This window comes from Heterocephalus glaber, unplaced genomic scaffold, assembly GCF_053883595.1.
Source record: "Heterocephalus glaber isolate CG9 unplaced genomic scaffold, H.glaber_assembly_v1.0 deba00000331, whole genome shotgun sequence".
Lineage (NCBI taxonomy): Eukaryota > Metazoa > Chordata > Mammalia > Rodentia > Bathyergidae > Heterocephalus > Heterocephalus glaber.
The window spans coordinates 37,188,385-37,213,628 of NW_028258142.1; the positions used below are offsets into that span (position 1 = coordinate 37,188,385).

At 37.3% G+C, this 25,244-nt stretch overlaps 1 pseudogene; it reads left to right on the forward strand.

Annotated features, from left to right (window-relative positions):
* The first annotated feature begins 3,965 nt into the window (after positions 1-3,965).
* Positions 3,966-25,244, forward strand: part of LOC101702792 (heat shock protein HSP 90-beta pseudogene) — an 87,168-nt pseudogene continuing 65,889 nt past the window's right edge.

Genomic DNA, 25,244 nt, shown 5'->3' on the forward strand with positions numbered 1-25,244 from the left:
CACTGTGGTATGATGTCTTTAACTCTTTTAGGAAGATACATAGAAGGGGAATAGCTGGATCAAATAAAATTTCTATTCTTAGTTTTTACAAAAAGTGAGATTATCATTATGTATATCTAAAATGTACCAATAAAATTAATTTTAAAAATGAGACCATGTCAAATTAAAAATCACAACAAAGGAAACAACCAACAGAGTGAAGAGATAACCAATAGGAAGGACTTGAACTCATGATCCATCTATTTCTGCTCCCTATCTGATACGATTACAGGCTTGCCACATGGAGCTGGACTTTCAGAAGTGCTTTTAAATTCAACCTTTAACATGTTTTAAGAGTTGTTTCTTTTGGTTTGCCCTGGGATTGGTTTTCAATCCTAATCCAATGAACTTCCAAGGACAGTAACTATGCAATGCCTAAAATAGAATCCAATATGGAGTTGAATGTTTTCTTAATTTTTTGTTGTCAGATTAGTATTTTGTTATAATTAGCTGCCCCATAATTATTATGCTCCAAGCACTATGCTCAGTGTTTCAATTATATTTATAATTACCTTAACTGAGGTTTCACTTTAAAATAAGAAATCTGAAGCTAAGAAAATTAGAGCATATTAAGCCCAAAGGTCATGCGGATGATCCATGACAAAGCTTGAATCTGAACCATGATCATCAATGTTCTCATTCAATTCTCAGATCAGAAATTGTTTAAAAATATAAAATTCACAGTTCAATAATATGAATAGCTGCAACTTTTATTTCTCTGATCTTGTTCTTTTAGTTTTGTTGTTTATGAAAGTTTGGCTGTAGTGAAGGGAAAAGCAGTAACAAGGAGCAGCCGGGCATGTATCACAAAAGCAACATCAAGCCTCTGGGGAAAAAACATGGGAAAATACATGGGGCATCCTCTAGTGACCCTTCTATGCCACTCTCCATCACTGTAGCTTTCTCCTTTTTTGTTTTCCTCCTGTGTCCTTCAGTTCTTGGAGAATTTTAATCCCAATTTTCATAAACTACCCACTATGATTTTAAGTGATAATAGCTTAAAAGTTTCTCTATCCCTCAAGGGGCACATTCGTTTTAATAAAAGATATTTTGCACACTAAAAATATCTCTAGATCAAATGGAATGAGTATTTGATGGTGGGCTTCTGGCACCAAGATAATTTGTGAAGAGTAAACCTCGGCACCAATGGCCAGAATATACAGCACTTTTTCTTGTTATGATCTTGGTCATGGCTTTGAAACACAGAATTTAAGCCAAGGAATCAGATGAAGAAAAAGGAAGAAGAACGGAAAAGAAAGGAGGAGATCTGATAAGACTGAGTGGTCTGGCTTCATGTCCTGATGATTTTCCAATATGCACAGCTAAGCCATTTTATCCCTTTTGGCAAACTGAGCCCTACACAAAAACTAGAACCATTCCCATTCTTAACCAATGCTGGAATCCCGGGCTGGCCAGGAGTCCTGTGTTTCAGCATCACAGATGACATGCTCCTGGTTCTCAGTCCTAGACCCTTAGCTTGTTACCTTTGCATGTGCATTTAATATCATTGGGACACAAGCAGATTTGGGTCCCAGCTATACCATTTATTAGTTGAACAGACTTGAGTAAATTACTTGTTCTTTTTCAGCCTCAGTTTTTGGATCACCTTAATGTGGAAAATAATCTGCGAATTTGTATAAGTATCAGTTTCTTTAGAGACCAGAATACTGGAGTGAAGATAGACTTAAAAGCTTTCACCAGATCATACAGCTAGGTGGAGGCTTTGTTAAGATATATTGAGGTCTGTCTGGCATCAGAGTCCAGAACAGTACAGACTGGTGACTGGCCACTACTCTTCTCTACCAAAGCTCCATTTCATTACTTCAATCTGGCAATCTGGATACAAACTGGCCTTACCCAATATAAATGTGCTGTCCTGTGGATGTTGGAGCTCTGTGCCACTGATCATCTGCCTTTTCAGATGTCACTCCTGATCCATGAGACTTGTCTTGGGACTACGTGATCATACTATCACATACACCTCATTCTAAGCAAAGAGTAGCTTGTGTTTGCCCCCAGCTCCACAAATGGGGATGAGGGTTGGGGGAGAGGGAGGGAGGGAGGAAGAGAGAGAGGGAGAAGGAGAGAGAGAGAGAGGGAGAGAGAAATTCTGTATGTTTATTTGTAGACCACAGAGCTAGAAATCAAAGATGTAAAATTAAATCACAGCATGGTCTTTTGCCTTTAAGTTATGACAATCCAGTCAAATAGGCAAGATGGTAAGGAACATCTCACTGAAAATCTGAATGATCACAAAGGACATCCTGTAGGAGATGGAAAATTATTTTGATCTCAAAGACTCAATAAATATTAGACAAATGTAAAAAAAAAGTCACTGATTTTATAAAACTTCTCCCCCTTGGCTTTTGTGGGAATATGTAGTAATTACCTGAGAACAGTATTTCCCAAAATGTGAAAATGTGTTTCTCCTCAAAGAATCCTTTTTCCTGGGAAGAAAATGAGGCAGACCTGCAAAGCTGTGCTTGGAGACAAGTACATAGACTTGGAAAGAAGACAATCCTCAAAAGTTCCAAAAAGTTTTTACAAAGATGAATCCATTTTCTTTGAAACATAACACAATCAACATTTTTTTCTACCTATGCAATTATATCCCAGACCCTGTAAATACTCTTGGATAATTGAAAAGTGAACTACACTGGTATTTAGACAAACAATATATTTTTAATGAAAGTCTTCAAAGTGAAATTAAGCCAATGCACAGTTTCTTTGAACAAGCATGTATTAAGTGAAGCCAACACATATTTGCCACCGCAGACATCGATACTGGAGCAGATACAGTTATAATCAAAGCCAGAGCTCTCACTTTATTTTTTCAACTCAACCCATGCATCCTAATTAAAGCCATATGAATGAACTTCAGCTATTAATTTTGCATAACTTGATATACATGCACTTCAGAATAAACCTAGGTTCCTTTAACCAAATTAGAGAAGTTAACTGCAACCAATATATTTGTTGGCTGGGGCCTAACATACAATTTACTTAAACCAATATTAGAATTGAAACCAATGTATCTGTATTTCAACCACATACATTTTCCCACCATATGTTATTGTTGTATAAATAGATACATATTCCTCTAGGCCACTTTATATTCATGAAACCAATGAATTAACTGCATTCAGCAGATGTGACAGAACAATCATTCCACCTTCCACTTCCTTTTTTCCATATTTAAATGCAAAGTTTACAAAAACACTTTTGAGAAACACATCAGCTAGGGAAACAGAACAGAGAATATGATGCCTCGGAATTAAAGTGAATGCTGCTGCCTACAGTGCAGAATGCAAGGTTGGGATTTGGAGGTTACAGGTTCTATTCCAAATTTGCAATGAACTTGTATGATCTTGTATAAATCACTTAACTCAACTGGACCTCATTTTTCTCATTTGTGAAATTGGACCTTATACTTCCCTAATCAAGTAGAAGACTGAAAAGGAGGTAAATATATAAACTTTGAAACAGCCTTTTAAATCATTACACAGATAATTGGTTTATTGTTACTGATAATTCTCACATCATTAGGTTCAATAAATAGTTGTCAGTGACCAAATAAAGTCATAACTTAGAAATCATATCAAATTCCATTGTATGTTTCTCCTTTTTCTATGACAACTTTAGGGTAGAATGACATTCAGAATGGCCAGCTGTTTGCACTGTATCTATTCGTTTATTTAGCCTTGCTGCACGTTTCCTTGGCCTCTCCAACAGGCAAGAGTCTCACAGCCAAGACCAAAGAGCAGCAGGTGATCATTACCTATTATCAGTCATCTTTATGGGCTCCAAATGCGTGGAAAATGTAACAGGATATTTTTTCCCTGAGCAAGTAAGAAAATAAAAAGCATATATCTCAGCGAGTCTTGAATAAATGATGAATATGTTCTTCAAGGGAGAGAGAATAAGAAATGCCTCATCCATTTTGGACAAAACCTGATAAAGAAGAAGAAGAAGAAATTGATGTTGATCCTGCATGTACGGAAATACTGAAACAGTCTAATAGGTAGTTAACAGAAGATCCAGGTGCTCCCAAATGATCAGTGTCCTTGGACTTCAGGCTGACTTTGCCACAGAAACTTTCCAACTCTTCCTTTCGATGATGTTATTAGTGGAAAATGAGGGAAATGACCCTTCCTCACACCCATAAACTCTGAAACTTCACAATGTTTTCTGTAGTGTTTCTTCTTTTATGACTTTTCTGCAGTTCTCTTTCTGAGAAAAATCCCCGCTTTTGCAAGATTCTTTTTTCCAGTCCAAGCAGCTTCCAAATTTTTCTTTTTCACAACCAATGAGATTAGAAAGCACATTATATCTTCTAATTCTTTATACATATCCATGTGTACATCCATGCAATTGAAAAAAATTATTTCTATAACAATTTTTATGCTTACTGAATGTAATACCTCATGAATTTTAAAATTTGATTACATTTCATTGTATATTAATTCATTAAATATTATGAATTGATACCTAATGAAGGTCATGATTAACTAATGAGTAAACATCTATAGTTAAAAGAAGAATGATCTACAAAAGAGTTGCTCTTCAAAGTATCTCTCAAGTCTGATGAAGAATCAGAAGCAAATATTCTTTCGCATGAGCATATTGAACATACCAAATCAATGGTTTCATTCCTAGGAATGCTTTTTATTCAAATATGTATTCTATAGGAATGGAAGAGTAATGGTCTTCAGGGTGAGGCTTAACCAGAATTAAATTGAAAAATTATTCAAATAATTTCTGAGTTTCAGTAATCTCATCCACAAAGAAGAAATTATGCCTACCTAATTGTATTATTCTGAGAGTAGTTGTAATAATATGAGAAGGTACATAAGATATAATATGTGGTCAGTAAATAATGGTTTATATCTATGTAATCCTCAATTTTTCCCTTTTCTTTTTTCATTCTTTTTTCCTTTTTAAGAAAGCAGTGATGTAGAAAAACAGAAGGACTGAATTTGGAACAATTATAATGCATGTAATATAGGTAGTTATTGCATTTGGAAATAAGTAAGGCCAACTTTTCATGCAGGATCTCATCAATTAGAAACCGAAAGAAGCAAAGGAAAATATTCTGTCACTGATCTGAGAAAAATCTTAATAGAAAATGTGGTAGAGAAAGAGCAAATGGCATTTATGGCTTTGGATAACTACAGTGGTAGAAGTTACAGGATCTCCTGTTTGCTTTATATTTTATACTTACTATCTTTCTAGCCTAGTGGAATCTCAAATTGGAAGTAAGTCCTGGCAGTAATTATCTTTAAACTGTACTAATCCAAGCAACATGATTCTCAGAAACTTTTAGCAAGGGTTAGTCCTAGAAAAACATGAGATATTTGTTTTCCTACAACCCTTTACTTGAGTCTCTCTCTCTCTCCCTCTCCCTCTTTCTCTTCTAAGACCCCAGTGTTTGTTTACTGTCTTGAATTTTTGCTGAGATTTTTTTAAGACTTTTAATCAGAATCCAAATCTGTGTCTCCCACATTACCAATGAAAACTTAATTTATTTTCCTGCCCCACATGCACTTAAATGACAATTTTTTCAAGATTCTCTTTAAGAGTTAAAAGCAAGTACGACAGTTTACGCGAATGAGGAGATACGTATATGATTACAAGCAAAAATAGTTTTTCAATTTTTGATGGAGGGGATGCAAAACAAGTTGTAGTTCTTGAGCTTATGTTTGCTTCTGAATCACCTACAGAGCTGCTTTAATTCTGGACTTTGCTCAGGTTACAGAGTTGGAGCTTGAAGGGTACTGGAGAATTTATCTTTTTCGCATTTTTTACAAGTACTACCAGGTTGTTTTGATTTTGTTTCTGATCAATACTTTGAGAGTTTCTGCCTTATTGATGTGCCTTATTTATGAAAGAGTATATGGAGAAATATTTAGGGAGTCTTTTTCCTAAATTTTCACTAGGAAAGCGCTTACAAGATTTTCTTGGACTCTGTCCTACCTTTGGGTTTTCAATGTGGATAAAGAAATCAGGTTTGCCTGTTATGTGCATGTTAAGACCTTCAGAGGGGATCTGTGTTGTAACAGAAATGACTGCATCAGGACTCCTCAGAAACTTCTGGGACAGGGGATGTACCCTGAACTAGATGCTTCAGTGAGACTACCGGCATCACCACAAGTAATCATATCACAAAATCTTGGAACCAGATTAATCTTTGAATATTCGGTTGTGCAAACCATAGAGTCTCCTAAGTGAGAAAACCAACACCAAGAGAAGGCAAAATGGGTCTAAAGCCACACAACATAATTTCAAATTTAACTTTTCATTTACATTGCTTTATGCAGCAGGATAAATTATGAATTCTTTTATTTAAGAACAAGTTTCTGGCAGAACAGCAAAACTGATTATACAATATCTACCTCTTGGTGTCTTTCAACAAAGTAGATTTAGTTTATGATTTTATGGGTTAACAATTTGGGTTCAGCTCACCTGGGCTGGGTTTTGGTCATGGCTTTCTTCAGCAACAGGTCAGGTCTCTGCTCTGGGAATTGGCTGCTGTCAGTCAGGTCAGTGGAAACAAGTAGGCCAAATATGTCATAGTGGTCCATGATGTTTACGTGGAAGTTTAATTGTTCTTAGAAAGGGACAGAAGCTGTAACAGACCTTCAAGCATATGCTCAGAAGTGGCACATTTTTGGGGGAACATAAAGGTGTTGAATAACACTAAGTTCAAGAGATAGAGAAGTAGATTTCACTTCTTGTTGGAAAGAACTTCAAATTGTAAAAGAATGTAGAAGGAGAAGATTTGGGACCACTGTGCAATTTACTACAGCTGATTTAGAAATAGTATATAAGTGAACAAAGGGCTTATAAGTGTTTATATATAAATACACCTATGTACATATATGTAGATACAGGTAACTGGTCAAAAATTATCATTTTATGTATTTTCCTTACTACTTTTCTTTTCATCCTAATTTTCTACAGTTAAAAAGGTGTATTAAAACCATTTAAATTAGGGTAATTTAGATTATTATTATTATTATATTTTTGGTAGCCGGGATTGAACTCAGGTCATTGAGCTTGTGTAGCAGGCGGTGAAACCACTAAGCTAAATCCTCGGCCCTAATTTAGATTATTGAATACAAGAAAACCCTGAAGTGTGGCTGGAAAAATCTTCATAATTATGAAGACACACATTAACCTTTATTTTATTGTTATGATGGACTAAGTATAAATATGATTCTGTGCACTAAAGAATGTTGAAGTTAGTGTAGACATTCTGATGTGAAGTTTGTGAAATTCTTGAGTGGGTTATTGGTGGTATAAGTGGGTAGCAAGTGGTGATTTTGCATAATTTTACTTTTATTTTCATCTCTTTGAATGTAGGGATGCTCAAAGAAAACCCTTATGTAGAAAGAATTTGGTTTAATTGACATCTGTGTTACCTGACAGTTGTGTGACTTGCCCTCATTACTCCATAGATGTGAATGTTAGTTTTCTCATCTGTAAAAAAGGGTTAACTGCTCCATCATGTTATTATAGAATTAAATGCAATTGTATACAAAAGGATTTTATAACCTAAAAAATACTATGAATTGTAAGTTATAAATTTCATCAGAAATTATTTCATCAGTAGCAACAAGTAATATTTTTCTACACTTTTAAGGTCATAATAGAATTATTAGGTATAAAGTGGCAGTTTTTAACATTTTTATTTGTGGACATTTTGCTTGAGGACAAGGTCAGTTTGTCTACTTTCTGAAGATGAATATTTTATTTTTTTCAAACTTATTTTTGTGCCAAATGTCCCAACATAAAGACTTTTTGTTTTTTTGTCTTTATCCAAGACTTATATAAATTATATTTTCCAAGACAAAGTCTCAAAACATTTCTCCCTATGAAGCGTTACCTCCAATTACAGTCCTAAAAGGGGGCAAAGAGTCTTGACTGGTCTGGAGATGAGACCCTGGAAAGTCTTTGGATCAGAATTACTGTTGAGATCCTCTTCTATAAAAAATCAAATTGTGACCCAAGTTAAGTAGATAAGATATCCAGGGTCTGTCTACATTAGCACTGACCAAACCAAGTTTTATTATGCTGCTTTATGCCCTGTACAGTAAAGGAACTGAAGGAAAGGGACAAAGTCTAAGGAGAGTAAAGTAGGAGGCTTAATGTAGATGGGAAGTAGGGTTAGGGAAGTCTACTTTGAATGGATGACTGGGAAAACAGAATCTAGAGAATAAGGAAAAGCTTGGTGACAAGATAGACATAAGTTGAAGGAAGGATATGTAGCATGGAACAGCTTTGACACTGTAAGTGAAAAAGACTCAGTGCTGAGGAAGTACAGAAAGTGAAAAATTAACACAGTACTTGGTCTTTAGCCCAAGCTAAAACAAATAAGAGACCTTCAGAAGAAACTAGATGTATTTTGAAAAGTCATTCTTGATAGATATTAGGAAGGGGACAAAATGGACTCAGGAGAAAGTACTGTGTAGCATAAGCAAGTGATGGATGAATTGTAGTGGGTTAGTCATAAGCTCTAAAGTGACAGGAAACTGGGTGAACTGAACATTTACTTTAAAAATGAAATTGATGGACCTTTTTGAAATGTTGGAGTTCTAAAGTAATTTCCCCTCAAGTTCTTTCTCTACTAATTATCTAACAAATCTTGTATATTTTTCTAATACCCTTATAATCCTATTCTTTTTTTTTGTATTAAATTCTTTTATTGGTACATTGTAGGTATACAACACAATTACATTTCTCATTGGGAATTGTACCTTTACATAATCCATCTTGGTTCTTATTTTTTCCCCATTCCTAGCCCACCCTTCATGCCCTCCACCCTTCCCTATTTACAAAGATTTTATTTCCATTTTTTCCATTTCTCATCATTTTTCCTTTCCCTTCTTTCCTTTCCCCTGCCCCTCCCACTACCCCTACTGCTTTGGACCTTTTCTTCCTATTTTGCATTATCGATTATTCATTCTAATCATTGGTACATTTTAGGTATACAATATAATTACATTCATCATTGGAAATTTGCACCTTTACATAATCTCTCTTGGTTCTTATTTTTCACCCTTGCCCAGCCCTCCCTTCAACCCCTCCAGTCCTCCCAATTTACAAAGATTTTGTTCCTATTTTTTCATTTTCTCATATTAATCCCATTCCCTTCTATCCTTTCCCCTAGCCCTCCCACTTCGTTCCCCTTTGCCCCTTTTCTTCCTATTTCACGTTACCTATTATACATTTAGTCCTTATTTACACTTTCAGTTTCTCACACCAGAGAAACTATTCGGTATTTACACGTGTGTGTCCTATTTATTTCACTTAAGAGTATTGCCTCAATGTGCATCCACTTAGCTATAAATGTCTCTAATTTCTCATTTTTTATGGCTGAGTAGTACTCCATTTTATTAAAAAAACCACATTTTCTTTATCCAGTCTCCAGTTGATGGGCATTTGGGCTGTTTCCAAGTTTTAGGTATTACAAACTGTGCTGCTATGAACATGGGTGCACATATATCAACGTGGTATGATTCTTTTAATTCTTTGGGGAAGATCCCCAGCAGTGGAATAGCAGGGTCAAATGGGACTTCCAGTCCTAGTTCTTTGAGGTATCTCCATACTGATTTCCACAGTGCTTGCACCAGTCTACACTCCCACCAGCAGTGGACCAGGGTTCCTCTTTCCCCACAGCCCCACCAGCATTTGTTATTGGTTGATTTCATGATAGCAGCCATTCTTTCTGGAGTGAAGTGGAATCTCAGGGTTGTTTTCATTTGCATCTCTCCAATGACCAGTGATGTTGAACATTTTTTAATGTATTTATTTGCTATTTCTACTTTGTGTGAGAAATGTCTGTTCATTTCAGATGCCCATTTTCAGATTGGGTCTTTCCATTTGGGAGGTCTGATCTTTTTAAGTTCTTTATAGATTCGAGATAGTAGACCTTTGTCTGAGGAAGAGCAGGTGAAGATTTTTTCCCACATTGTGGGTTGTCTCTTCACACTGCTGGTGGTTTCTCTTGCTGTGCAGAAGCCTTTTAATAAGAAGAGATCCCATTTGTTGATTGTTTGTGTTCACGGGCAACAGAGGTTTTGTTCATAAAATCTTTTCCTACACTGATGTCTTCAAGAGTTCTACCTAACCTCTGTTCCAACTAGTTCAGATTTTCTATTTTAAATTTAGATCTTTAATCCATTTTGATTTTAGTTTAGTGCATGGTGAGAGATACAGGTCTAGTTTTAATCTTTGGCAAGTTGAAGCCCAATTTTTTCATCACCATTTATTAAAGAGGCTATCTTTCCTCCAGTGAGGGTGTTTGGCTCCTTTGTCAAAGATGAGATGGCTGAGTGTGTCTGGTGTTGCTTCTGCATCTTCTAATCTGTTGCACTGGTCCTCAGGTCTGTTTCTTTGCCAGTACCATGCTGTTTTTATCACACTAGCTTTGTAGTATAGTTTCAAGTTGGGGATTTTGATACCCCCTGCCACGTCTCTGTTACTTGGAATTGCTTTTGCCATTTTGGGTCTCTTTTTGTTCCAAAGGAATTTTTGGACTGTTTTCTCAAGTTCTGTGAAGTATGCTGCTGGGATCTCAATTGGAATTGCATTGAATCTATATAGCAGTTTTGGAAGTATAGCCATTTTCACTATATTAATCCTTCCTACCCAGGAGCAGGGGATGTCTGTCCATTTTCTGATACCACCTTCAATCTCTCTTTTCAGAATGCTATAGTTTTCAGAGAAGTGGTCTTTGATTTCTTTTGTTAGGTTGATTCCTAGGTATTTCATTTTTTTGGATGCTATTGTGAAAGGAATTATTTGCCCTATTTCTCTCTCAGTGAGTCTGTCATTGGTGTAGAGGAAAGCTATTGACTTTTGTGTGTTGACCTTGTAACCAGTTACTTGACTGAATTTGGTTATTAAGTCTAGAAGACTTTTGGTGGAGTTCTTGGGGTCTTCTATATAGAGTATCATGTCATCTGCAAATAATGACAATTTGACTTCTTCATTACCTATCTTTATTCCTTTTATTTCTTTCTCTTGTTTAATTGCTGTGGCTAATGTTTGCAGAACTATATTGAACAAGAGTGGTGATAATGGACATCCTTGTCTTGTTCCTGATTTGAGTGTGAAGGATTTCAGTTTTTGACCATTTAGTACATTGGCTGTTGGTTTTTCATAGATGGCTTCTATCAGTTTGAGGTAGAGACCATCTATTCCAATTTTGTGTAGGGTTTTTATCAGAAATGCTTGTTGGATTTTGTCAAATGCTTTGTCTGCATCTGTGGAGATAATCATTTGTTTTTTGTCCTTGGCTCTATTGATATAGTGTATTACATTAATTGATTTTCATATATTGAACCATCCCTGCATCCCTGGGATGAATCTCACTTGATCAGGGTGTATGATCTTCTTGATGATCTTCTGCATTCTATTTGCCAGTATCTTCTTAAGGATTTTTGCATCTATGTTCATTAGTGAGATTGGCCTATAGTTCTCTTTTTCAGTTGGGTTTTTCTCTGCTTTGGGGATCAAGGTGATGCTTGCTTCCAGGAATGAATTTGGGAGTATTGCTTCCCTTTCAATTTCATTGAAGAGTTTAAACAGTAGTGGCAGCAGTTCCTCTCTAAATGTCTTGTAGAATTTAGGAGTGAAGCCATCAGGGCCTGGGCTTTTCTTAGTTGATAAGTTTTTAATTACATTTTCAATTTCATTGGTTGATATTGGGTTGTTCAGAATTTTTAGGTCCTCTTTGTTCAACTTTGATAATTCATATGTATCTAGGAATCTGTCCATTTCTTCTGTGTTGTCCATCTTATTGGCATATAGGTTCTGGAAGCAGCTATTGATTATCCTCTTTATTTCTGCTGGGTCTGTTGTAATTTCACCCTTTTCATTCCTAATTGCATGGATTTGGGCCTTTTCTTTCCTTTTTCTGACAAGATTGGCTAAAGGTTTGTCAATTTTGTTGATTCTTTTGAAGAACCAACTCTTGTCTTCATTGATTTTTTGGTATCGTTTTCTTAGTCTCCATTGCATTGATTTCTGCCCTGATCTTTATAATTTCCTCCCTTGTATGAGCTTTGGGGTTGTCCTGCTCTTCTTTTTCTAGAAGCTTGAGGTTCAGCATCAGGTTGTTTAATTGAGCTTGTTCTGTTTTCCTAATATGTGTATTCACTGCTATGAATTTCTCTCATAAGACTGCTTTCATTGTGTCCCATAGATTCCGATATGTTGTATTGTCATTGTCATTTAATTGAAGGAACTGTCTGATTTCTTCTTTAATTTCCTCTGTGACCCATTGGTTATTCAGAAATGTGTTGTTCAATTTCCATGTGTTTATGAAATTTCTTGAGTTTCTTTTGCTATGGATCACCAATTTCATCACACTATGGTCTGATAATATACAGGGGATAACTTCAATTCTTTGCACTTACTTAAACATGTTCTTTGTGTGAGTATGTGGTCTATTTTGGGGAATGCCCCATGTGCAGCTGAGAAGAATGTGTATTCTGATTTTGTGGGGTAGAAGACTCTGTAAACATCTGTTAAGTTCATTTGTTCAAGAGTTTGATTGAGTTCTAGTATTTCATTACTTATTTTTAGTCTAGTTGATCTGTCTATTTGTGACAGTGGGGTGATGGTAATACAATTGTATTAGTGTATGTATGACTTTTCATGTCCATTAGTATTTGTTTTATATAGTTGGGCACACTAGCGTTTGGTGCATAGATATCTATGATTGTCATCTCTTCCTGTTGGATTCTTCCCTTTACAAAGATGTAGTGTCCTTCTTCGTCTCTCTTAATCAGTGTTGGTTTGAAATCTACTTGATCTGCAAAGAGGACAGCTACTCCTGCTTTTTTTTCAGGTTCCTATCATATGGAGTATTGTTTTCCACCCTTTAACTTTCAGTCTATGAGTTTCCTTTTGAGTGAAGTGTGTTTCTTGTATGCAGCATATTGTTGGATTTTGCTTCTTGACCCATTCTGCCAGTCCATTTCTTTTGATTGGTGAATTGAAACCATTAACATTGATGGTTATAACTGAAACATATTGACTTGTCATTGCCATGACTTTTTCTTTTTGTTGGGTTCTCCCCCTTTACAGTTAATTTCTTGTCATGCCAGATGGGTACATTCTGCTTTGCTTCCTGGGGTTGTGATCCTCAATGTCTGTTTCTAGGATATTGTGTAAAATTCTTTGGAGTCCTCGTTTGGTATTTATGAAGTTCCTAAGGTGCTCTTTGTCATGAAAGTATCTTATTTCTCCATCCATTTTGAAAGACAGTTTTGCAGGGTACATCAATCTGGGTTGGAGGCTGTTTTCTTTTAGGGCTTGGAATATGTCACTCCAAGCTCTTCTTGCCTTGATGGTTTGTGTTGAGAAGTCTGCTGTGATTCTCATGGGCTTTCCTTTGTATGTGATTTGTTTCTTTTCTCTGACTGCTTGGAGAACTTTGTTCTTCTGTTGTGTTTCTGGAATCCAAACAATTATATGCCTATGTGTAGATTTTTTTTGGTCAAGGCTATTTGGAGTCCTATATGCCTCACTTATCTGTATGTCAAGCTCTTTTCCCCTGCTTGGGAAGTTTTCTGCCATTATTTCTGTGAAGAGATTTTTTATGTCATCTCCACTCTCTCCTGTTTCTTCATTGACTCCAATCAGTCTTATGTTATTCTTCTTTGCATCATCTAGCAGCTGCTGGATTGATTTCTCATGTTCCCTTAAAATTTTGAAGCAATTTTTCTTTTCCTAATCACTGATTGCCATCTTATCTTCTATATCTGAAATTCTGTCCTCACATTGGCTCATTCTGCTGTATAGACTTTCAGTGGAGTTTTTCATGTCCTGGAAATCTCTTTGCATCTGTTTTATGGATTTCATTTGTTTCCTATGTTAGGATTCCATCATGTTCCTCAGCTCCTCTCTAGATTTATTAATCGTGTCTTGCACTAGGGGCACAATTTCTCCTGTTATCTGAGAAATTATTTCTGATTTCATTTTTTCCAGATCCCCTTTTGTTAGCAGTTCAGTGGGTCCAGGTGGTTGAGTATCATAGTGTTCCATCTCATTTCCCTTTGGGGTTGCTGTAGGTGATCTGGAAGTCTGGTTTTGAGACTCATTTATGTGTTTTCTCATTTCGACTGGGGCGGGGGGCTGTTAGCGCCTGCACGGATTACCTCCTCTGAGCTGGGTGAGGTGGGACAGAGGCCAGGAGCAGTGGTGGGGTGGTGACCCAAAAGCCCTTTCTTGTGGGCTGGGAACAGCGGGAGTCATGGTGGCCGGGAAGCCCCTTCCTCTGGACCAGGAGTAATGGGACGGTGGCTCAGAAGCCCCTCCCTCTGGGCCGGTAGCAGTGGGAGGGATGGTGGCCTGGAAGCCCCTTCCTCTGGGCCAGGAGCAGCAGGATGAAAGGTAGCCCAAAACCCCTTTCCTCTGGGCTGGGAGCAGCGTGAGGGTTGGTGACTGGGAATCCCCTTCCTCTGGACCAGGAGCAGTGGGACGACGGCTCAGAAGCCTCTATCTCTGGGCCAGGAACAGCGGGACTCAGTACCTTGGTCTGGTGGTCTGGTGTCTTCTGCCTCTTTGTAGTGTGGAACCAGGTGGCTGCCTGTCTGCAGTGGGGTGATTCATTGTCTTCTGCATGACTCAGGACCTCGGTAGGCCGTGGGCAGACCTGCCTGTCTGCAGCAGGCTGATTTGGTGCGTTCTGTGCGACTCAGTGCCTCAGTAGGGCATGGGCAGACCTGCCTGTCTGCAGCGGGGTGATTCAGCATCTTCTGCGCAACTCAGGACCTCGGTAGGGCTTGCATAGACCTGCCTCTATAATCCTATTCTTACTAGTCGTGTAAGAGCACCATCTTCTGCACTAGTCTCCTTTCTCATCCCCAGGTGGCCTAAACACATTCGAAGACTGTTAAAGTAAGTAATCTATTAGCATTATACATCACACATGGGTTTTTTAAATTAGCAGGGACGGCAGCAAAACAATTCAGTATTCCAAAGAGCAAATGTTTGTTGAAAGTTATATTTTCTTTTGGTCTCTGAGAATGCTTAAAAACTCCAATCTCTAAAACTTTGCCTGTCAATAGTAATATGAGATTACATAAAAAATGTTTGACCTTCCTAGCATCCTCCTGGCTCCAGAAATTATGTTTATATAAGACTTAGCTTAAAAATTAGTTCCTCCTTGCGTATGGATTTAGTTTCTTTTTGGTCTAGTACCAAAAGCCAGAAATGGTTTCTATGTTCAGTTTATTTCCAATAATAGTGAAATTCTGAAATATCATGTACATTTCCCTAGGGGTTCTTCTTTATTATTGTAATCCACTTCACTGGTAAGACTGGCCTAATATGTGTTGAGCCCATAATCCCATACTAACACACACAGACCCGCACACACTGACACAGTCATATTCCTGAACCATCACAAGTTGAAACTGCTAGAAACAATACATTTCCAGTTTGTGCTTTGACCTACCAATGAAATTTGGAAGAGTTAATTTCCCCAGAAATTTGAATGAAAAGAAATTACTACTTTCATTGGTGGCAGGGTGATGTACTGGAGGCAGACTTCAGCCTTGTTTTATGGTTTTTTCTTCATTTTCAAGCACCATGTCCTCCATTTACATTTCTGTCACCTGTCTGACCTGTCTTGAAGGGTCAAACCATCTCAAGCTTCCCACTAAGGTTTTTTCCTCATTATTCCCACATTTTCAAATAATCTCTGAAAAATTTGAAATGCAAATCTTCTCAAATAAAAATAATATTTGAAAGGATAAAATACCTACATCTTTCACTATGTTCATATCCAGTATTATTCCACCAATGGCCCTGTATAGAGTATGAAGTCTAAATAGTTCTCAATTGATACATCATTGTCTTAGTTACTTTCTTGTGGCTGGAACAAACTACCCAACATTCACAAGTTAAAGGAAGAAAGGTTTATTTTGGCTCACAGTCTGTAGAAGTTTCATTCCATAGTCGACTGGCTCCAAGAAAGTGGAATGGCAGAGCTGCATGGCAGAGGAGAAAAAGCTCATGGTAAGGCAGGCAAAAAGCAGTGGAAGGAAAGACCAATATCAAAGGAGGAGGAAGGATATATATCATTCCAGACATATTCACAGTGACCAATCTCTTCTAACCTGGATTCTCCTCCTAACATCATACCCAGCTATAAACCCATCCATCAGTGGACAAATGGAGCATCGCACACTCAAAATTCAGTCACCTCACAAAAGCTATACCTATGAAAGCATGAGGCTTTGGGGGGACATCTAAATATGAGCCATGCTAGTCATGTCACATCAAATGGTGTAGTGAATCAGGAGTGATATCTAAATAAGTGTCCAAACACAACTTTTCTTTTTAATTTTAGCACTCATTTTCATATCATTATGCAAAATACAAATTTTTCTCAAGCCTAGGCCATCAGTTTTATATCATGGCCTTAAAATATGCAGTCATAAGCCTGGTTTGGTTCACTTGAGTTCTCTGTCCTGAAATTCACAAGGCTAAAATCAAGATTGTGACTTGCTAGGATCTTATTGGGCGATTCTGGGGAACACCCATTTCCAAGCTTACTCAGGCCTAATTCAGTTCCATGTAGTTGCAAGACTGTGGTCAATGTTTCCTCACTGAGTATTGGCTGGAACTTATTTGCAGTTTCTAGAGTTTGATATATTTCCTCATTTCCTTGGCAAATGCCCCTTTTCTTTAAGAATAGCAGTGGCACATCAAATCTTTCTTTAGGTTTAGATCTCTCTGACTTTTGCTGCATCTTGTTTCATTTGTATCATCTCTTTTGCATTTCTCTTACTCTTTAGGTTTGCAAGATTATACTGGGGCAACCTGAATAATCTGGGTTACTCTCTGTATTTTAAAATCAACTGACTACATCTCTAGTATTTCCTTACTCCCATCTCTGGATGAATAATTTGTTGAGTTACAGGGGATAGAAATACTGGAAGGAGATCTTTAGAATTCTACCTACCACATTCAAGAAATTTAAAAAAAAAAACTCTTCTTGGATAATTTTGATGATTATCCAGGCTTGTAAACTGATTGGCCAAATAATTAGTGACAGAGGTAGTTAACTTGGGATTTATAGAAACAGCTGATTGAAGACTAGAATCATAAATGATGGTCACACAAATTGGCAAAGTCTAAGCTGATTTTACCAAGTCAACTTAAATTGATCATAAATATATTTATATCCTAGTTCAAAATGAAGGTGCAAGAAAGAAAGAAGGAAGGAAAGGAAGAAGGAAGGGAAGAAGGAAGTAAGGAAGGAAGAAAGAAGAGAAAAGGAGGAAGGGAGGGAGAGAAAAAAGTAATAAGAAAATTAAAGAATGTAACATTTTTCTTTCTTTCCAATGCTATTGTCCTCAGTGTTTCAGCCAGCTGGATATGAGTTTATTTATATCTTGCCATTAATTTATCAAATTTATGTGCAATTTAGTTATACTTGCAGAGTAAACATTGCACAAATATTTTCTTGAAGTTTTCACTGTAGCTTCCTATATGTGCTTGATTTAAATTTATATTTCAGCTATTGCCATATAGTTTTCATGCTCTTGTTGAATTCATTCCATATTTTTTTTATTCTCAGTTTTGACCCTTTGTCTAGATTGTTGAACTAGGTCTACACTAATCTAGATGTTAAAAAAACTCAGACAACAGGCTAAAAGACCAGCTGTGTGTATTTGATATTTGTCATAATTCTCTACAGAAACAAAACCAACAGGAAGTATACACACACACACACACACACACACACACACACGCACATACAAAAGCACAAACTACTCCATGATGATGGAAGCTGGCAAATCTCAGTATCTGCAGTGGCAAAATAGAGACACTACACAATGGATAATGTGGTTCCAGTGTGTGTCTGAGCACCTGAGAACTCACAGAACTGATGACATGGTAGCCCAAACTCAGAAAGATTTGACATCCTGGAAGAACTGATATTTCAATTTGAGTACAGTGTGAGGAAAAAGGACAATATCCCAACTAAAGGCAGAGAAAACATGGGCTGCTTGAGGCAGTCAGGCAGGAGGAACCCTCCTTTATTGGGGGAAAATTGGAACTTCTATTCTATTCAATCCATAGAAAGGGACCCATCCACAACAGGAAGGGCTGTTGGATTTCTTTAGTCTACCAATTCAAACACCCCCAAACTTCTCACTGAAAATAATGTTTGTCCAAGTGTCCAGTCAAAATGACCCATAAAATTAACCATACTAGGTAGTAGGTAAATACTGTAGCCACCCCAAATACATCTATGTATTAACTTTCAGAACTTGTGAATTTTTAGTTAATATAAAGAAGGACAACTGGCAGACTTGACTCAGGGTGTAGAGGTATGCAAATTATGCTAAATTATCAAAGTGGCTCTAATTTTAATCACTTGTTTTTATAACAGGAAGGCCAAGGGAAATTTGACTAGAATTAGACAACCTAATCACTGAAGCAAGGTGCTGTGCTGCTGGCCTTGAAGATGAAGAGAGGAGCCAGGAGCCAAGGAATGTAAGGAATGTAGCTCCAGAAGCTGGAAAAGCTAGGAAATGGGAGTCTTCCCTGAAGCCACTAGAGGGAGTATGGCCCTGTCATTACCTTGATTTACACCCAGTGAAACTGATTTTGGACTTTAATCTCTAAAACTGTAGGAGAATGAATGTATGTTTTTTTTTAAGGGGCTAATTTTGTGATAGGAATAGGAAACTGACATTCCACCTTATATAGACATATCATCAGATAGCGTTACGAAGAGTATATTTCATGGGACTATCATACATCATGTTCACTATTCCACTCCCATGTTTTGCCAAGCAATGCCATCCTAGCACAAGGCCTACTTGTATGCCAGGCAAAGGGAAGGGATTCTGTCTCCTGACGCTTTCATAGTTCTGTGATGTAGTCCTGATTTCAGAAAAAAAAATGAAGTTCCATCCTATTCAAACAATTTTATATCATAGTAGTTTTTTTTCCTTTAAAACTACTAGTAATATTATGTAATTATATATATCAACCTAGAGCACTGTAGGAAACACAAATCCAACCCAAATGTGTCATTAGAACAAAAGAATTACCTGTACTTACAGTGACTTGGGAAGAGTTCAGTGAATTGACAAGGGATATTGTGTGACCAGAGATTAGTAAGAAGGGGAAGAAACCACCAAACATGAGCATAAAGGAGCAAGGGAGGCAGCTAAGAATACTGAATTATATAAACTGTAGAGCTGGGGAAGACATGTTACCTGACAAGAGCTGTAATTGTGAAGAGATGTGGCTACTTCCAGAGAACATGGCCCAAAGGAAGCAGAGAGCAGGCAAGACATACATACATCGATTTCTCTTCCTTCCCTCTGTGCTCCTGGTGAGGCCTCTTTATTGGCCAAATCCACTCCAAAACTGAAGAACACACAGTCAAGTAAATGGAGTTGGTATTTTTTTTTTTTTTTAAAGAAGAATGTAGCATGTATCTGGTGGAAGTGTGTAGAAGGTAAGAGAGCAACCAATATACCAGAGAAATGCAGAATAGTAGAATTGTAAGAAAGCAAGCACATTTGGATCCACCACCTTTGTTTGATAGATGAGAACCTAGAGGGGAAGAAAGGCCTCCTGCAAGGCTTGGATAATATCGCTGTTGTTTAGAAGTAGTGCAGATCTCTTTCTCATCTATACGGAGATGCTGAATTATGTGTACATGGAGTTGTTTTGCTAGCATCGATCTGACTTCTTATCACAAGTAGTTAAAACCTGCTTGCATTTGTCTGTTGGTCAATTATTCTTCTGAGACTATCAGAGTCTTTGAGGTTTCTGAGGTATTTTGAATCAATGGGATGGCATTTTACTGAATTATGTAAGTGGCTTGCAAGCTCTGGGGTCTGAGTTCTTTATTAAGATTCTGAAAAGGAAAGAACAATCCATGCAGGGTTTTGAAGACATGTTCAATGGAGATAAAACCACCTTGCCCAATGAGGAAATTTTTGCTCTATCTTCTGGATGCATCCTGAATATTAAGATTGCTGAGAGTTTAGTAAGTATAGGCATCACTTGTCTGGAATAGATTTAGATGGCACTAGAAGAAAAAAATTAGAGATTTAGATCCAGTGGCTGTGACGATTTAGGATATCTGATCTCTCTTCATCAAATACAGATGCTTTGTAATCTATGTCAGGGTTTAAGTCTAACATATGTCACCTTAGTTACTCATTGCCTTGGCCTCCTTGAGGTAGAGAAAAACAGGTCTTTCAGGAAACACTGAGAGAATCACTGCCATTAATTCATTGCTCTGTTATGGTCCAAGGAGTTGGCAGAGGGTACATAAATCAAAGCCTCTCCTTGGGGTAGCCATCAATCTCTTGTAATTAAAGAATTCAACATGACTTTAACATGTCATGATTACCTGTGCTCTAGTGTCTGTGATTGTAAAAATGGCTCCAAGAAATGAAGACTTTAGAGTCATCATCAGCTTTAAGAAAGACTAGATTTTCACATATATTTAGGAGATATATATAGTTGAGAAGCTGAAATGCAAGAGAGAAGACATATATATATATATATATATATATATATATATATATATATAAATAAATAAATGTATGGCAATGAGAGTGGAGTGTTATCTTGATTGGTTTTGGGATTTACCCCAGGATTGGTGGAACATCCCTCAAGGCGTGTCTGCGTGTGTCCTGAAGGCTTGGCCTTGGGGTCTATTCTGTTTCCTTGCTCCTTCCTCTCTGAGACTCTTCCCCTGCTTTTGCTCTGGGATCTACAAGTAGCACAGGCTTTGCTCTGCCGTGGCCTGGGGTCATGATGTCTTAGAGCCAGCTGATCATGGACTGAAACTCTGAGCAAATTAAATCTCTCCTCCTTTAAGTTGTGGGTGTCAGGTATTTTGTCCAGCAACAGGAAAACTGATTAATACAGAATGAAAAAAGTTGCAAGAGAGACTTTAGGGGCTAGGAAGCAATGGAGGGATGGTAAGAATGGAATAATCCAAGAAGCCTATTAGTTTATGGAAGTACAGTTGTAGGAAATGAAGCCAAATGAAAGTTTATGATTTTGGCAGTGACATCACAAAGGTCCTGTTAATGGAAGTGAGTTCACCAACTGTTTGCTGAAAAGACTAGAGGAGATAATGCCAAAGGGAGGGAAGCCAGATGAGAGACTGCAACTGTAAACTACTTCCTCAAGGTTTACATACACACAAAAATGAATTATAAAACTTTAAGAGCACGTTGTACTTCTATCCCACATTTTATATCTCACTTGATCTCACTTTGTTTCAAAGGCAGCAGAAGGCTCCATAAATGGAAGTTTCCCCATATTAAACCTACATATTCTTCTCCAAGGTTCAATCAAAGAGCAATCTAGACAGGCATCAGGGTCTGAACACACGGTGCTGAGGTTTCTGCTTTGGTTCTAGCTTCTCCCTAGGGTCTCATCATTGTGATTTGCTGTCACTTTCTAGAACACTCTTCAGAAAGACATGGCAAATATTCCTGTTTTAAAACTCCAGACCCAGTAAAGGCACGTGCTTCTTACTGTATTCTTATGATAAGAGTTGAGATGAGCTCCAACGTTAGGGGAAAAGACAATAAATACAAACTTATTGAATATCAGAGGATAATAAAAAGAAGGCAGTTATAGGCAGCTATGCTTGCAAAGCTCAGGATTTTAGTCCTGAGTTAACTACCCTTGGCAAAGGGTTACCTTGTTTGTTCATTTGTTTGTTTGTTTGAGATAGTGTTTTGCTATGTAGTTCAGGCTGACCTTGAACTCACCATGTAGCCCAGGCTGGCTTCAAATCACAATGATCCTCCTGTCTCCGAAGTGCTAAGATCACAGCAAGTGCTGGTGTGACCGGCAGCACGGGGCTAGGACAATGTCGCAGTACCTCTGATTCCTTAGTTGTCAGCCTGTCAGCCTTCAGCCTTAACTTCCTGCCTTCATATTACTGGATACATATTACATTTCTCTAAAAAAAATAAATCTCTCTAGGTTTAAAACTCATAGGCCCCTTGATATATCTCACTTAGTTCTGGCATCTTAGACTACTTCTTTATCATTAGTTACCAATAGTATAGGGCTTTTTGACACAAGAAATACTCCCATATTTTTTTTGGCTGTGATAATTCATGAGAACTCCCCTCACTTCATGCAAGAAGGAAACACAAGCCATTACTGACCCATATGAATCTATACCTTCAAAAGGTTAACAAACATAACACTTATGGAAATAAAATAGAGTGACAAAAGAGCTTTTATATCACTTCCTCTAGTTATAGTGAAGACTCCAGACTCTAACAGGGATTGAAAGCACCACTGACCAACTGACACTATTTACAAAAATCATAACTTCTTTACAAAAATCATAATTTCTTAATGTGGAAGATAAGGACAATTTAATCAAACATATTAAAATGAGTATGATGCATGCAGTTTGGATGTCTCCTCCTAAGATGTATGATAAGTAAGCTAGTGTGTATTTAGTCCAATATACTTATATCCGTAGAGGGGAAGGTGTAAAAGAAAGATGACCTGGACATCAAAGAGCATGCTAGGGAGAAGGCAAAATGGACTAATTCGATTCGTCATACAGAATAGAATATGGTTTTAAAATGAAGTAGTAATCATCTGAAGAAATAATAATTAGCAATAAGTGCTAGATGCTGTGAGAAGTGCTTTCCAACCTGTCCGTCATCTATCTATCTAACATCTATCTATCTAATTATCTACTTATTTACCTTTCAAAAGGGAATATCAAATATTCTTGAAAAAAGATTCTAGAGGAAAGAAGAATTCTTACTACTATATCTCCTAGAAATTGCAATGCCCTGTAAATTTGAAACAAGATTTTTCACATAATCAAAGCATTTAGCACAGTTCTTTGTACATTGCCAATACTTAATAGTCACTAAATATTAAGTGAATTAGAAAAAGTATCTTTGGATGCATTTTTCCAGACTACTTCACTTAGCTGACAATAATATACAATAAGTCCCTACCCAGCAGGCTTATTTAGGTATTGTGCACACTGAAGCGTAAAGAAAAACAAAACCTATATATTTTATTTCATTGTCTGAGAACATTTAGAAAAAGACAAAAGTTAGTATGTGGTAAAATAATGCATGAATATGAAAGCATTTAATAAACACTATGCAAATATTAAAATTATTACATGTCAAATGGAGTGAAGTCTATTCTGAATTCTGAAAAATATCATACTATTTGTAAGTCAATGAGTGAAAGAATTCCTAATATCACCATTTCATCACAAGGAGGAAAGGAATGATTTCCTTTTCAGATACCCAATATTTTGGTATATATGAGAAGCTCAATACTGCAGATCCTTGCATTGAAGTTCCCTGGTATCAGTAATGAAGGCTTCTTGATAGATTCAGCATTTGATCTTAGTTGAGGAGGATAAATAGCATTGAGATAAGCAGGGAGTCCACACTGGGGTGAGGTGGAGACATGGCATGGGCAAGAGCAGATTGTAGAGTAAGTTGTGTGGAACAGTTACTGGAGAAGTGATTTTGTTCTGGGGGCATGATAGGAAGACTCATTAAACATTTATCTAAATGTTGATTGTATTAACTTAAGATAGGTCTACAGAAATGGACTATCAAATGACAAAGTGGTACAAAATGCATATTTATTATCCTTGGCCCAATTTACTAAATGTTTGGCTTTTTGATGGTCCATGCCTTTTTTTGCTTCCATCTTTGCTGTCAGCAAGTCACTGTGGGAAGGATGTTCCTTGCCAGTGTATTGGTCTCAAACTAACATTTCTTCAGTTTCATTTCCAATAGCTCTGTCATTCCCTGCAGCCAATTTTCCTTTTGATATTAAAGTCCCTGGGTTCCTTCCCAGGACCTCCCACATCTTAGCTGAAGGGCTCTGGCAACTTGATTTGGATTCAACCTTGTACTCTTCCCCTCCTTTCTCAGAGTTTTCTGCCAGGGATGTGTTGGGAGAGAGCCAAACTTCCTGTGCTCTAGCATTGCCTGGCTGCCAAAGAACCCTGCTCAAAGCTGGCTCCTCCTGAGGGATACTGGCTGTCCCTTGGTGGGGTGCTGTTCCATTCATGCTCTCTGCTTCATCCAGCTGCCACAAGTCCAGTCCCTTCCCTGCAGACAGGTACATTTCTCTAAGGAACACTTGAGTAGAAGGCAACAGGAGGCTTAGTAAGTGAGCCCTTTCTTCTGTCTGTCCCAGGAACATAACTCTCCAGTTAGCATAGGTGGGTCAGCTAGCAGGATTTCCCCATTTTAAGGGTAAGTGGGCAGAATTTGTTTACCTGCATATTTAAACTACTGTTCCTAAGAAGAGCTCCTCAAAACTCCAGAGTCTAGATTTTTCTGTCATTATTACTTCTTTTCTCTGAACCCTACCACTTCCATGCTGTCTAATATTGAACAAATACTATTTCACGTTATAAGAGTTAATTTCTCAGGGCAGGTAAAAATTTTGCAGTATCTCCTGCACAGGGTTTTAAGAAGCATGAAATGTGTTAATGGAAACTAAAGTGCCTTGCAAACTGTGAAAAGGTACTGCATATGTTGACTTTTTTATGTAACTGCTGAAAGAAAAGATATGGTTGTTGCCTGCAGAATTAGTCATGTAATACACATGTTGCTTCACTTATTTGACTTCCAAAACTTAAACTACAGAATGGATATTAGATTGTGAGATCTCTGATTTTCCATTTATTATTAATATTTGATAAATGTATGTTGTTTTCTTCCTATGGAGAGAGCGTGTTCATATTTACTGTGGGATTCAGAATTTGTTCTGATTGTCCAGCATGTTCACTTCAACACTAACTTTTCATTCAGCCTCAAAAAACATTTGGTATCTGTTCTATGCAAAGGAATGGGTTCATTCAGTGAGAACCATGGTAAGTGAGCTACATCTAGGGTCATCAATCAAATATCAGAATGATGGTAAGAAAATCTTTTATAAACTATTAGGTGTACTCTCTTTGACCTGGATTACCTCCTGTACCTAACAAGGTTCTACCTACAAAGTAGGTGCAATTGATCTATGAATCAATGAACCGTCTGATATGTCTTTGCAAATGCCAGGCTTTCTGCAGACATATTAACCCCGGAGGAAGATAAATAGAGGTGATCGCAGATGATATGTAGATCATGGGGTAGTCTAATTGTATTACTCTTAAGTTTGAATTTAGATCTAAT